At 37.8% G+C, this 16,071-nt stretch overlaps 2 long non-coding RNA genes across 2 annotated transcripts; one reads left to right on the forward strand and one right to left on the reverse strand.

The window, feature by feature from the left end:
- Positions 1–127: 127 nt before the first annotated feature.
- Positions 128–10,726, reverse strand: LOC121955114 (uncharacterized). The gene is made up of 3 exons (XR_006106600.2): positions 10,599–10,726; positions 4,442–4,653; positions 128–1,849 (listed from the first exon to the last, which is right to left on the reverse strand). It is a non-coding gene; the product is annotated as an uncharacterized LOC121955114 (long non-coding RNA).
- Positions 4,597–12,930, forward strand: LOC148186949 (uncharacterized). The gene is made up of 5 exons (XR_015779171.1): positions 4,597–4,733; positions 5,596–5,732; positions 8,912–8,948; positions 10,485–10,542; positions 10,621–12,930. It is a non-coding gene; the product is annotated as an uncharacterized LOC148186949 (long non-coding RNA).
- Positions 12,931–16,071: the final 3,141 nt, after the last annotated feature.

A 16,071-nucleotide genomic window follows, 5' to 3' on the forward strand; every position in this document is an offset into this window, starting at 1 on the left:
TTCAGACGATAATTATGACAGAATGGGGCTGTTCAACAAGTAATGAGTGTGGGCGTTAGTTGGTATCAGTGTCATTACTAACAAAGAGATGCGTGCGTGTGTATAATCTATAAAAAGTCAAGGGTGGTGAGGTTGGGGTAAATAATCGCAGTTCTTCCTCTGCCTTATCTTTATGTGTGTCTCTGCATCTACAAAACTTCATCTCATAGCATTAAGCTTATTAAAGGAATAGTTATATTTTGCTTGCTCACATTTATGCAGGTATTAAATGAGAAAAAATCATTAACTAAAACATGAAGTTGTTTTTTTAAACAAAGTTAACAATGTCTAAGCTTTAGTAAAAAAAGAATCAATATCAATCAGTGTTCTTTTACAAACCTTTCTAAAAATGTAAAATAACTGTTTCTCTGGGGAAATTATATGAAGCATGTTTAATGATTTTAATACAGCTTGAATGAAGTATGACGTAATTGGTCTTCTCCCTTGGCAGTCAGTGTGGTAACTCACACTATAAAAAGAAACTTTGTTTTAATTGGTAAAAAAAAAAAAAAAAAAAGCAATAAAGTGGGTTTATTTTTTTTTGTTGACTGGAATTGACAAGAAAACTTGAATTATTACAAAAATCACCTCAGTTTGTCTTGGGTGAATTTCACAGCAAGGATCACAATGGAGACAATATAGAAACTGATGAGGAACTGCTTTAAAATAATGCCAACTTTTTAATGTTTTTTTTTTTTTTAAATATGTAATTATGATATTCTAAATATATAAATATAGAGAGATAACCCTTTGAGACCTGAGCAAATTGGCTTGATTTATTTTATAAGGAACAAGATACAAGGTAGATTTATTGTCATTTCTCTTAAATGTAGTTTAAGAAGACATGAAATTTTAAGTTGATCCTAAATCCTGCTACATTTTTGGAGTTGGGGGAGAAGTTAAGGAGTCTCACAGCCTGGGGAAAGAAGCTGCTCTGTAGTCTGGTGGTTCTGTCGCGCATACTTCTGTATCTTTTCCCAGAATGCAGCAGGGTGAACAGACTGTGGCTGGGGTGGCGGCTGTCTTTCAGTATCTTTGGGGCTCTGTGCAGACACCTCACTTCACCGATGTCACTGATGCTCTTTAGAAGGGAACCAGTGATGTTCTGCGCAGTTTTACTCGCCCGCTGTAGAGCCTTCCTGTCCTGGGCCGAGCATGAAGCATGCCAGTTCATGTTGTTTCCGGTCAGTATGCTTTCTGTTGCTCCTCTGTAGAAGTTAACCAGGATCTTGCTCTGGAGTATAGCCTTCTTAAGTTTCTGTAGGAAGCAGAGCCTTTCTGTGCTTTTTTAACCTGGGTGCTGATGTGTGATGACCAAGATAGGCTCTCAGTGATCGTAATTCCAAGGAACCTATAGGTGTTTATGATTGTGGTGTCGTCCGCATGCTTCACAATAGAGTTCTCCTGATGTCTGGGAGTGCAGTCATGGGTGTACAGTGTGAACAGGAGGGGGCTGAGCACACAGCCCTGGGGGCTCTGGTGTTGAGCACTAATGTAGAGGAGGTGTGACTTCCGGTCCAAATTCCCTGGGGTCTGTATGTGAGGAGGTCCAGTATCCAGTTGCAGAGTGTTGTACCGAAGCCCAGAGTGTTGCGTTTTCCAAACAGCATTCTGATGTAGCTGTTCTTATTCCCCAGGTGAGTGAAAACTGAGTGAAGATATGACATCTGTGGATCTGTTGGTTCTGAAAGCATACTGGTGAGGGTCCAGGCTGGCAGGGATGTTGTCTTTGATGTGCTGGAGAACCAGTTTCTCAAAGCATTTCATCAGGATGGGGGTAAGACTAGACACAGCAGACTTTTTAGAATACCTGTAAAGAAGGCAATGAGCAACAAATAAAGAAAAAAAACTAGCAAATAAATAAATAAAATTGTGAAAAGTGCAAGAAAATTACCTTAAAATTAGTCAAAAAAGTAGAAAAGGTTTGGGTTTAAAAGGTTTAAATACTTGTGAAAGGCGTCTGAAAGCAAAGGCGATGTCAGGTTTCAAAGGGTGAAACACAATTTAAGCTGGTCTGGTATTTCATCTTCCAAAGGATAGTTCAGCATATTTTTTGGTCTGTAATGTGTAGCAAACCAAAAGCCTGGTACCAGACTTTTCAATACAAATTTGTGTATTGCTACAGGCAGTGTATCAGCCTAATTATTTTTGCCAGGGGTGGGCAGTGTGGGGGACCGCAGCTGTATGAGGGTGGTCATGGTCCTCCTTCCCGCTGGTCCTGCCTTGGGGGAAGCACTGCCTGGATGTCAGCACAGGGGAGACTTTATCATCTACATTATCCCTCAGTTTCATGCCTTAAGTACTGATCTTGTCAGAGTAAAAGTGATCTGAAGCACAATAATCCAGTTACACTGGCCTCAGCCTGCATCCAAACCCTGCTCTGCCTCAGAACAATGAGCCTTTTCTCTCTAATACCTCCCTTGTGAGGGTGATTTCAGTGGTCCCAGCCAATCAGCTCTCAGTACCAGGACCAAGAAGGAGAGATTAACATATGCATTGCAAAAGCAGCATATTTTTTTAGTGTCTTTTACTGAGTATCAAGTGTGTATCCAACTGCTAGTCAATGTGCAATACAAATGTCAACACTGTTTAAGAAACTATTTATTTTAACTTTTAAAAGTCAGAGTTTGGGCTGAAAAGTTGAGGTCATTTTGTTTATGATTCAGCCTGGACACTAACTTTTTAGAATCAATCCTTTGAAACCTGAACCAAACTGGCTTAAATTCTTTTAAAAAACATTTGAAGAATACAATGAACAACTTAAGAGGAAATGGACCCAAAATTAGGAGAAAATTAGCAAAAACAAAATAGCTGAAAATGTGCACACAAAAAAGAAAAGAGTAAAAAAAAAAACACAACAAGAAGAAAATTTCCTAAAAAGTGCCTAATAATAATAATACTTCTAGTTTGTTTAAATTATTATTATTATTTTCTTTTAATTCGGACATCTCCTGGCAAGTCGCTCATTGCTGTTTTCATTCCTGTTTTCAAAGAAGAAATCTAACCAATCTGATAAAGCTTCAAAGGTTTAAAAACTCGTGAGAGTCATCTGGAGGCAGCACAAGAAAAGTGATGCATGATCCAGGTTTCAAAGGGTTAAAACTAATGGTTTCTTTTTACTGCACATCGTAAAATCTGAAACTGTTTTTTTTTTGTTTAAGAAAACACAAATATGACTGACTGGTTTGCCAACAGCAGAATGCAGATATATAGCTCAGTAAACTTGGTTGCTAAAACTTAGAAAGAGTTTTTTGATTAAACTTGTCATTTTTAAGTTGCAACAACCTAACAAAATTAAATAAATATAACAAAATTGTAAGTAAACATAAAAATTTGATGTGAAGTAAAGATTAATTTATACCAATGGTTATATTTACGTACATTTTTCAAGGCGATTTACAAAAATGCCCAGTGATCGAGAAGGGGGTTACAATTTAAGGGGAAAAATTTATTTCAAAACTTAGAGTGTTTGTAGCAACAAGAAAAAGTTTTTGTACATCAATGTGTCATAAACCAGTTTAAAAAATGTATAAAAATATGATTTTCATGAGGTACAGGGATGAAGTGGGGGTTTGACAATTACCAGCTGTTTACAGGCGTTACCGTTTATTGATGTGGTTGCTTAGTATTTATTTTTGCTAGTTTATCTTCCTGGAGGCAGGTTTATTGAAATTCAATCACTTATGGAGGGGGTAGGATTAAATACATTTTTATTTCTTTACACTCTCTTTTAAATATGTAAACTAAGTCATTATTTGTTTGAGAATTTCTTTTGCCTTATGTTTTTCATTGTAAATATTATTGTTTTTGTCTGTCTGCTTGTTTGTATCATTTTTCTTTTTCCCTTTTTGTCCATGTTCAGAATAAATCGGAATCAAATCAAATCAAAGGCAATTTCCTAGATTTTTTAAAAAGTAAGATCAACTTGTCATATTTTACAGTGACATGTAACAGACTATAGGAGACCATGGAGTCATATTACAACCTCCATATTAAAATGTGTGTAAAAAGTGTGTTAGAAAGTATGTTATGAATAATGTATTACTCATTGCTCAGGAATACAACACAACACAGATGGCTGCATATTTGAAATGTGTAAAGAGACGCGTATGAAGCTGCCCTTGGCCTGCTATCGCTGCCAATTTTCTGCAGACTTATAAAGTGCTGCTAGGGGGAGGTGTTGTTTGAATGTGTATGTGTGTGTGTGTGTGTGTGTGTGTGTGTGTGTGTGTGTGTGTGTGTCTGCCTAATGAGCTTTCCCCTGGCAGGCAGCTACACTACACACATGAATTAACATCAGTGGGTTGGTTCAGCTCTCAGGTTTCCCCCAGGGGAGCATTTTCAGCAGAAGTTGGTACATTTCTTTGAACCAATTTTGTGTGTTTTTCAATCGATCACCTACCATCTTTGGAGATTACCGTGTCAGTATATTTGGCGAAGTCACACATTCCAACATTCCAGTAAGCCGCAGGCATCTCAGGTGCTGAGGCGCTCAGGTGCAGATGTGATTTAGTGATGACAAAAAACACAATGGGCTGTTTATGGGCTGGTGTCAGCACCTCCTTTACCACAGGCAGGGCACCAATGAAGTGAGTCCCTCCCTAAGGCACCAGCCTGCTGGGACACACACAGAGTAGTTTAATGAGTGACAGCAGTCGGTGACAGAGCCACAGCGGAGTAAGGCAGTATACAATGTAAGTCATGATCCCTGAGTTTTATTTCTTAGCATTATTGTCTGCACTGTACAAAAAAGCAATTTGTTTTTACTTGAAAAAGTTAGTGTCCAGGAACCCTCAAAATTTTAAGTTGACTTAATTTAAGAAAATAAGTTGAGGTAATTTTGTATTGATTCAACTGATCTCCTCAAATTCAGTCAACTTGAAAGTTTAAGGCAGCCTCGACACTCATTTTTAAGTTCAAACAAATTGTCTCCTTTTACAGTGTATTCTGCAACCCACTGTAAAAAAAGAAAAAACGATTTGTTTTACTTGAAAAAGTTAGTGTCAGGGCTGCCTTACAATTTCCAGTTGACTGGATTTGAGAAAATAAGTTGAGGTAATTTGTAATTACTCAACTTGTCTTCTTAAATTCAGTCAGCTTGAAAATTTAAGGCAGCCTCAGAGCTAACATTTCAAAGTTTCTCTTTTTACAGTGTCTTCTGCAGCCCACTGTAAAAAATGATTTGTTTTAACTAGAAAAAGTTAGTGTCCGGCCTGCCTTATATTTTCATTTGACTGGATCTGAGAAGTGAAGTTGAGGTAATTTTGCAATGATTCAACTTATTTTCTAAAATTCAGTCAACTTAAAATTATAAGGCAGCCAGAATACTAACTTTGTCAAGTTAAAAAAAAATTCCTTTACCAGCGTGTCATTATGTTTCCTTTTGAGGAATATGTTCATCTGGAAAATGTTGGACTTAAATATTTGAGATCTTGTATCTAATTGAAAATTTATTGTAAAACCTTCACACACCCACTTTGTTTGCTTGTAAATTTGCTTTGAAAACATGTGCCAGCTTCATTGTTACCTTTGTTGCGGTTTTGCCATTCCTTACAGAACACAAGGACAATGGCTCCACTAGGCATGGTTGACATGTTGGGTGGATTTTCATCCACAGAGGTGGGCATCATCTCCCTCGTCGTTTTCCTTATCCTTGGCGCCACTCTCCTCGCCCTTTGTGGCCAGTGCAGCAAGTGAGTAAAGCATGTGTTTACTCAAAGTGACATTTAATTCGAGTATTCTATGTGTCGAGTCATTGTGTGTCGTTCCTTAACTGCCCTTGACCATTTACACCATGCTGTCATTTAAACCTTTGAATCCTAAAAAAATTGGTGCAATTTCTTTCAAAAACATTGGGAAAAGGCAATGTGCAACTACGTAATAAATGTTTAACAAGGTGCAAGAAATCAGTAGATTTCTAAGATTATTTTTTAAACAGCTAAAAAGCTAGGGAAAAATGTCCAGGGGAAAACAAAAAAGCTAGGAAAAATGTCTAGAAAAAAGAAAAAAACTAGAGGAAAAACATGTAGGAAAAAAAAAAGCAAGGGGAAAAATGTCTGGAAAAAAGCTAGGGAAAAAATGTCAAGCGAAAAAGAAAAAAAACAGGGAAAAATGTCTAGGGAAAAAGAAAAAAGCTAGGGAAAAACTACGTTTCTAATGATCATAAATACATATTTAAAATTAAGTGACAGAAATATTAGTTAATTAATAATTTTTAAACACTTTTTCCAGGTGTTTTTTTTGTGTCTAATTTGCCTTTTATTTTATTTTTTATTTTTTTAAAAATAACTTTTAGCTAATTTTCTTGTACTTTTTACTAATTTCTTGATAGTTTTTGAGTCACCTTTGTGTTCGTTGCTCATTGCCTTCTTCCCATGTTTCTACCAGAAATCAAGACAAATTGATCAGGTTTAAAGTGTTAAAAAAAGTTTAAAGAATTGAGAGCAGTACCACCTAATGTATGAGTAATGGTGGCCAACACTTCCACCCAGTTTAAAACAAGTCTTCTCCTGTTCAAAATACGTTGGCTGATTCATTTTTTGTGTCACCGGACTTGCTCAGCTTTAATTGCTATTCAGTAGTGCAGAACAGAGACTTGTTCGACTCGATGGGTGATTTTTTGATGAAGGGTGTTGGCTGTTTAAAGAGGAGGAAGCAGAGACGTGCAGTCAGATAGCATTTGAAGGGTGAGCTAGTTGAGTAAAACGGGCTGGGCCTGGATCATTTACTTTCAATAGAATTCTAGTGAGTCTGTGTTTGTGTGTATGCACGCGCATGTCAGTGTTTTTTTATACAAATGTGCGCGTGTTTGCACACCCTTTACTGTGGTTGTCACGCCAAACATACCAGTGATAGTGACACAGAGGAGCTTTGAGGTGAAACTACAGTCTTATCTTTTGCTGTCTACGTCTGTACATTCCTGAGCCAGTTTGTCCCTCAGAGGAATGAAACCAGAGAGGAAGTGTAGTGAGAGCTGAGAATCATAACTCATCAGAATGTTTGTATATGTAAAAGAGGGGAAAGCGCTGGTGCCGGTGTGTGGTGATTGAGTTCAGACAAAGAACAGATGTTGTGCAATAAAGTACATAAAGGTGTAATAAGATTTTATTAGTCTGACAAGTTTTTTAAATAATGTTTTCACTTGCTTAAGGAGATCTTTAGGTTACCAGGGTAACCCCAGCTCTCTGATGACCAAGTGAGGTATCTCACTATAGGAGGTTTGAAAGAGATCCAGCATTTTTAACACTGAAGCCTAATAGTTAATTCAGTCGTTTTTGGGGGGAAATGCACAAAAGCCTGTTGTAAGTCTTCAGAGTAGGTCTAAATCAAGTCCCGATCCAGTAAAAACTTAGTCACGTCTCAAGTCTTGGTAAGGTGATTTGAAGTTATGTTTCAAGACCTGGAGATGAAGTCCCAAATCCATTATCTAATCTTGTCAGTGGAAGACTAAGACAAGTCACAAGTCTTGCCAAAGCAAGTTTTGAATTAACTTTCGAGTCGTGTCTAGGCAAATCTCAGCTCAAGCCCTTAAGAGCACATCCAAGCCTTGTCTCAAGTCTTGGTAAAGCAAGTTCAAGTCAAGTCTTAAGTCTTCATAAAGCAAGTTTTAAATTAACTTTAGAGTCGTCTCTAGGCAAATTTCAACTCATCCCCTTTTAGAGCAAATCCAAGCCTGGTCTCAGGTCTTGTTAAAGCAAGACCAAGTCTAGTCTCAAGTCTTGTCAAAGTAAATCCAAATCTAGTCTCAAGTCTTTATAAAGCAAGTTCAAGTCAAGTTTAAAGTCAAGTCCCAAGTCCACTATTTCTATTTTTGTCAGAGCTTGTAAATTTTCATAGTAGGACATCTAAGTGGCCACAAGTGTATGAATGTGTGTGTGAATGGTTGAATGTGGCATGCAGTGTAGAAGCACTTTGAGTGGTCGGAAGACTAGAAAGGCAGTACGTATATTAATGCAAGTCCATATACCAAAGTCTTGTCAAAGCAAGTCTAAGTCAAGCCTCAAGTCTTGTCAAAGCATTACAAGGCTAGTCATCAGTCTTATCAAATTAAGTCTATATGTAGTCTTAAGTCTTATCAAAGCAAGTCGAAGTATATTCTCATCTTGTAAAAGCAATTCCAAGCCTAGTCTTAAATCTTGCCACAGCACGTCCAAGGCTTATCTCAAGTTGCCCTTAAAACAGGTCCCGAGTTATGTCTCAAGTCTTGCCAAATCAAGCCCTAAGTCAAATCTAATTCTTAAAACAAATGTCACGTACATTCTTAGGTCTCAGTAAAGCAAATTTAAATCATGTCTCAAGTCCCTAGGAGAAATTTAGGTCATACATTTCAAAATTAATCTTTCATGTCTCTGACTGCTGACTAATTATAATCTTTGTTTAGAACATGAGTCCAATGTATTTCAAGCCTTTGACCTTTACTTCAGTAATGTAGCTGGTAGAGCGAAACTTGACTTGAGCTTTGAATTAGTTAGTTTGCTAATGAGAGCTTGGTCTTCCCAAAGTTAAGCAGATGCAATTCTGCCGGGGCTCAGCCGAGCCAGTCAGGTCTAATCAACTCCAACACTGTTCAGATTTGAATAGCGATTTACTTTATGCTGTGCCGGATAATTGAACGCTGCAGTTTAGCAGGGCAGAATGGCAGTTATAGACATGAAGACTTTTTGGAGGGACAGCAGGGGACTTTGACCCGAGTGCTGGTACCTGTGTAAACCATGACGATAAAGGCAATAAGGATGTAAATGACAGATGGACAGCATTTTAAAGTTCTTGAGCCATAGACCTGTCTGCACCTTTGTCCCCGTACACACTGAGTACACACAGATGTAGCATGTCATATTAACTATTAATAACCTTTCTTTTTTGTCATCCACAGGAGGAGTGGCAATGCATATGATGTGAACAGCTCAAAGGTATCAACTGCCTATTTTCCACCGTCCTTTTGTCTCTGTTTCCAGTTGTTTAGTAGTAGTTTTTAAAAAAAAGGTTTGCCAGGGTAAATAAGGTACCAGAGTGCATTTAAAAAAAAGCATCAAAATAGAACTTGTTCATCAAAAAGATGCATCCCCCAGACTCCCCTACAGGGGTCCAGGCTAAGCCCCCAATGTCCTCAAATCATAGAAACGCCCCTGCCTCACTCCTTTTATTCCTTAGCTGCCAATTAGCAGCATTAAGTGACTGATTATCAGCAATAAGAGGAGGATGGTTAAAATTGTGGTATTGTTGCTACTATTGGCCTCATTAGCTTCAAACCACGCAAACCCATGGGACAAAAGAAAATAGATTATGCTATCACTGAAAATGTCCAATTATGTAGAGTCCCCCAAAAAAAAATGAAAGAAATGGATCATGATGTTATGAGTCCCTTATGGCCATGATTTTCTGAAAAGGATTATGTTGTGGATATGTTTTGCATATGACCTACAGAATAAGTTTAAAAATTGTGATTACAATACTTACTTAACATTAATGGTGATAAGTAGCAGAATATAACACATCCTGGAGAAGGTTGGTCTTATTTATTTTTTGTATTCATACCAATGAAAATGAATGCACCATAATTTGTACATAACTTGCGTAATCATGAGGCAGGTGGCAGGGATCATGTGAACTGTTATATAATGGAACCAAAAAGGGAAGTTGTGCGGCACAGTTTACAGAGCAATTTAGTGTGTGTGGGGAGGTTTACTTGATGGTGGACATGTCTACCACATAACTACCACAGGAGACCAGTATTTCTTTCCTAGAGTGGCTAAGGCATGTCCCGCCTTACTCGGCCTTACTCGCCCTCTGATTGGCTTACCCTGATATTTTTATCCTCACCCCGACTAATCCCACTCTTCCAGGCTAAACCTAACCAACCCAACAAGGAGGTAACGAGTTCCAGCCGAGCAGAAGCAGAGTATGCCTCATGCCTTTGCCAGTCTTGGAAAACAATCTTGTAACAATTAACAATTAAATTACAGTAATGACATAAAGGACTTGTGACTTTTATAATTTTGAAGGCGTTGCTGGTGTTGCACTCGAGATAAAACGCATTAATTAGTGAGCTTTAGAGATGCTGTTAGGCAGATTTTGTTACCTTTAGACAAAGCCAGGCAAGCTGTTTTCACCTGTTTCCAGTCTTTATGCTAAGCTAAGCTAACCAGCTGCTGGCTGTAGCTTCACAGTTCCCTTAAGCTTCATTCCCACTTCACAAAAAATCCCCAAACAACCACTAACATCTGGCTTTTTAATGCACTGGGAATGCATACACAGCTCACCTGTAACAATAAATTTACCTTGTACCTTGTACTTGGCAATGGGAAAGCACTCCGTAGCCTATTTTTAGGTTTACAGTGTTTGAAAAATCTGTGTGCACACGCTAATTTTGATGGGAAATGGGAATTAGAAACAATTACATACAGACACCGTGTCTTTATTGTCGTTTCTGTCTTTCTCTATGGCAGACTGATGGAGCAGGCGGAGCTAACGGGATCGCTGACACAAAGACAAGAGGAGCCACAGGTGAATTTTCTGTCAATAGAAACTCATTGTCAATCAAATGTTTGCTTTTCACTTACATTCTCTCATTGAAATTTCCAGACCCAGGGACATCATGGAGGACACACTCTTTGCCGGCAAACACACTGGAAAGAAGCAGAACAACAACCAACTGAGCAGCCAGTTACATTCCTGAACACTAACCCCACAGCCCACATAACAAACACAACGCAGAAAACACAAGTTCAAAGGCAAGAAGCATGAAAGACAACAACATCAACCCATTGCACAGAATCCCAGTTTTCTACACTTGACATTGTCCCAAATGGGCAGATGGACGGAAAAAGAGAGGAAGAATGGGAAGTGAAGTTGGCCCTGTCCTCTGCCAGCTCAAGCCACCCTCCACACCTCATTTTCATTATGTCAGTCTTATCTGGATACAGTCTTAAAGAACCTCCCTCACTCATGGATTCTGGATTCATCTGACAAGTACTTTCAGCGTGTGGTGATTGAGTCCTCAAAAAGTACTTTCCATCAACACTTTACGTCATGCTTTTTGGGGAGTTGGGATTCTTTTCTTTTTTCTTACTTTTTTTTTCTATTTAAAAAATTATTTCTTCTCAATAAAGCGAGCCAAGTACAGGGAGGTAGCAACATTATGACATTGTCACGAAGCTTTTCTTCTGAGTAAAATGCAGAGGAAGACAACAGTTTAAGGGCAGAAATATTTAACTTGTTTACTACGAATCATGTTGACTTGACCTTTTGGGAAAAAATGCTTATTGGCTTTCCTTTTGAAACTAAAACAAGAAGATTGATATCACTGTCTTACATACATGGCATCAATCTTCTCAACTAAGTCTTGCCAAGAGAGCCGATGAGAACATTTACTTTTATATATCTGCTAGACATTTTCAAACTACCGCATACAGTGGAGTTTGAAGGTCCTGACTTTAGGATTTAGGGGCCTATATTGGCAGAAATATTACATAATATTCATAAATTCTGAGTTAATAATTACCTGAAAATAAGAATCATTGTGTTTTTTTTAACCTTAGAATTAGCCATTTTTAGACAGCCGACATTCAAAGGGGCAAATTTGTGAAACCCAGGATTGTGAATAACTGACCTGGCTTACTCTCCCTATGACTGCCTACCACTTGTTGCTTTCAGTGGTTGGATTGTTGAGGTTCAGGCAAGAGGAATATGACTGATAAGGATAAGATTGTTAGAGTAAGCCAGTCAAAGACAGAATAAGGTCGAGTAACGTGGGCTATTCCATCACTATGCTGGGATTTGAAAATTCACTTCAGAACTCCCACTGAGTCTGCCGTGTTGTTCTCCAGTAGCCTGAAGCAAATATATCAAACATGGCTTTAGGTAGGACCATTCACATTCTTGCATTTTAGTGATGGCCATTTTAGTTCTCCTACATTCTAAGCATGTTGGAGAACAATGTTTTAATAGGATTAATATAAACTTAAAATGACAGTTTCAGTTCTGCAACTTCACTGCTAAATGCCATTAAATATTACATCTTAGACCTCGAAGATTACTGGATGTATTATTCATATTCCACTCCCAGGAGCCACTGGTTTCCACTCACGCATGTACATTATAAAGATAAAAATAAATGAGTTGATTTTTTAAACTAGATTGAAGTTTACGATCCATCACACTGAACATCAATTCATGTAACACAACTTAAGCTGGTTTCAAAAATCTGCTAACTAACTTCCATACTGTCAGAGAATCAATGGAAACCAAGAAAAATGCATCTGAAACAGAAAAGTAGTTTACGGATATCAAAATGGTTGCCAAAAATGTAAGGTATATAGAATATAGGATGTAGTGAAGTGAGGAGATAAAACATGCAAAACCATGGTATGGGGTTTTTTTCTTATACTATTTAACTACACTTTTGCATTGTAATGTTGGATGGGATAATGGACGATCATGGAGAAGAGACTTTTGGTCAGGCAGTATATATATATAAATGTGTCAATTATAATATTTTATGAAATGAGGGGACTTTTCTAACTTTTGGTGAGCTTTCATTATCACAAAGAGATCAACCTCCTGCTTCAAATTGTTCATTTATGTTTTTGTCTCTCTCTTTTTGTTGTTTCTCATACTGGCGCGGGTTAATTCTATGCTGAACTATTACTTTTTTTGTAAACAAGTATGGCATTCATGATACTCGTAGGTCTGTTGGTCCTGGAAACAAAGACAGTTTCAAAACAATCCTCATCCTTCCAGGTTGATTGTGATGAGATGGGAGTGGCACCTGGGCTAACAAAACCTTAAACAAGGGTGGAGTTGTCATTCTTGTAATGCCAGATGTCATGCCGTGCATTGCCATTCATCTGCTGAGCTGTCCAAATAAAACATGCCTAAGTCAGGCAACACTAACGTTAGTGATTCTGCGTTTTTTGCCACTGCAAAAGGCCCTTTTTTCTCAGTGTCTTACAATGAACAGTGTGGACCTGCATTAATACAAAATGTTCTGATTAGATGTAGACAGTTCTGGGTATTTTACACGAGAGATTTCTATATATGTATCAGTCAGTACGTTTACATTATGTTGGAAAAAGTTGAATTATGTTAGTTCGATTAAAACTGCACTTTTAAAATACACGGAAACGTGTTCCTCCAACTTGAACTGAATTTCTCAAAGTTGGACTGACACACCTAAATAATGCAGTTGGGGTCGATTTACATGTATATGCCTCAACCGGACCTGAGGGCGTAGGCGTTCTGCACATGCTTCATAGTTTCCAAGCCGGGCTTTATCGTAAACAACATACATTTGTAGAAGACAGCCAGAAAAAACAAAAGTATTTCATGAAACAGTAGGCTGCAAGTCTGACAGCCAGCTGGCTATATTGCTGTCGGACAGATGAGTAATATGCTTGTTTGCAAGCTTTTTGTCTTACTTGTTGCACTTGATTGATGTTAGCTCTGTTAGTTATCGAGTCGTTATTTTATTTTTATAAACCCATTGAGCCTATCTAGACATAAGTTCAGCAGGTAGCATGCTACACCCTGATGTTAGCAGCAGAATGTTATTGTCCTCTGATACATTAGCTACACATGCTACTTGTTAGTGTTACGTACAGTGGTTGTGCAGACTTTGCTGCACGGAAAGAAAAGTCCGGCAATATTACTGTGCCTTGTCACTCAACATGCTTCTCCGGTCACTCAAAACGTCTTTGCTGGCTCGGCATGCTCCATATTCTTTGTAATGTTACAGCTAAGCTAACGTTAATGGTTTTCATTTGGGTGGACTTTAATTACAACCTTTTGCTACAGTTAACACTGATGTTAAAGTTATTAAAGAACAAAAATATTAAATTGAACAGACGAGATGATGAGCTAATGTTACGAAGCTGAAGTTGGCCACAACCTTAGCAGCTGTTAGCTAACTTAAGCTAATGTTACCTAGCAATGTTTGCTGCAAGGTGACGTTAAACACAATGTTGCCGACATAATCTATGAGACTATATATATTTGCGACTTTGCAGCAAATTTTGTGAACACTATGTTGCCTTACCTTAGAAAAAATGTGTATGTGAGGTTTAGGGAACAAGATAGAATACACAACATTCTCTAGCCTCTCAGGATACCTCGTATCAGTGTTGTATGTACCGTATGCACATCGTATGACCATTTTTAAAGTTATTACTGCATTAATTTAAACACAATTGCAGGAAATTCATGTTTTCTGATGCTTGTCTCTGGAGGCCTACGAACAGGATGTCAGAGTGCATTGTGGAGCTGCACGAAATGTGATTGGCTTGTGGCATTCAAGGGCGGGGCTTAGCAATAAGTCAATTGCCACATAATGTTGACTTAAGATGGTGAACACTTAAAACATTTTTCCTGCTAAACATAAACTTGTTAGCGACGTCATCCGCCCAGTGTGGCTGTAGACTCTCAGTCACTGTGTTTAGGTGTCATCATTTGAAATGGATGATATCCGAATTTGACCTGAAATTAATTCCAGGCTCCACCCAAACCGTAGGCAACACCACCGCTACGGAAACATTTACCCATTAACCAGTATTGTACAATAGTATAGGAATGTCATGTTAAAATTTACAGTAATTGTTTTAGCTCAGTAACTCCTGCTATGAAAACTCATTACCTGTCAACTATATCAATCTCAGTCTGCAAAACCAGTCAGGGCAGTTGCCAGTGGAGTTTACACGCTGTCATTAATGAATGAAATATTCTGTCTGGTTTCGGAATCAGATTGGGACTAGGATTGGGTTATTCCCTCTCCCTCTCTCTTCCTCTCTGTGACTGTGTCAGTGCTCAGACCCTAAAATCCCTGCTGACTGGATGTCTGGTGGAGAGGGTGCAGACAGCCGACACTAATCCGCCCTCTCAAATACACACACAGAAACACCAACACACACACACACACACGCACACACACACACACACACACACACACACACACACACACAGGCACTGGCTCTGCATCCCCCCCCCCACACACACACGCACACACACACAGGCACTGGCTCTGCACCACACACACATTGGCAATGCACATGTAAATTGTGTTTGATCTCTGTGCAGGCAATTTATTATGTGATGTTGGGGTTTGATATCCCAGGTGTCAGCATTTTTATTAGTTTTGAGTTGATCACTTTTATGACACTTATACTGGCACTTCTAGTGATAAATAATGATGTCTGAGGTATCTCATGGTAGTTCTTTAAATTACAAAGAGGATTAGGGCCATGTTAAAGACAAAATAATCTTATTATCTTATACTAATTTCAAGAATAAAGTCATAGTATCGTGAGTATAAAGCTATTATTTAGAGAAAAAAGTCATAATATTAGTAGAATAAAGTTAGAATTTAGAGAGAAAAGGTCACAATATTATGTGATGGAACTCCTGAATTTATGACTGTCTCTAGTGAATTAACGACTTTATTCTCATAACATTATTATTTTTCACTTGAAATTATGACTTTACTGTCATATTAGGACTTTGTTTTCTTTAAATTGCATCTACATTCTTATTATGACTTTTCTCTCCAAGTTGAAGGGGTTTTTTTGTTGTTTTTTAAATATGGCCCTAATCCTATTTTACATCCTAATAACTTAACATAAAAAATCAGCTAAGTCTAAAAAATCTCTGTACATCATGACCTTACATGGGACTTGAACCCAAGCCTCTCATAGTAAACAGCCCATGCATTAACCACTCCTTCACAACACCTTCTTACAGAGGAAGACATAAACATCTGTAACTTTATGACTTTTTTCTCATAAATTTACAAGATTAATCTTGTACCATTACGACTTTTTTCTTGTTAATTGATGAGTTCAATCTTGAAATTTGATTTCTTAATATTGTGTTTTTTACTCTTGAAACTATGACTTAACTTAATTGTCATAATATTAATAATAATATAATATATTAAAAATATAAGGTTTTGTCTCATAAATTTACAAGTTTTACCTCATAAGATTTCTAGTAAATTCACGCATTTAATCTAATACTATCCCAGCTTTTTTCTTGTAAATTTACTAG

The sequence above is a fragment of the Plectropomus leopardus genome, chromosome 16 (assembly GCF_026936395.1).
Source record: "Plectropomus leopardus strain MGB_pleo_1.0 chromosome 16, ASM2693639v1, whole genome shotgun sequence".
Classification (NCBI taxonomy): domain Eukaryota; kingdom Metazoa; phylum Chordata; class Actinopteri; order Perciformes; family Serranidae; genus Plectropomus; species Plectropomus leopardus.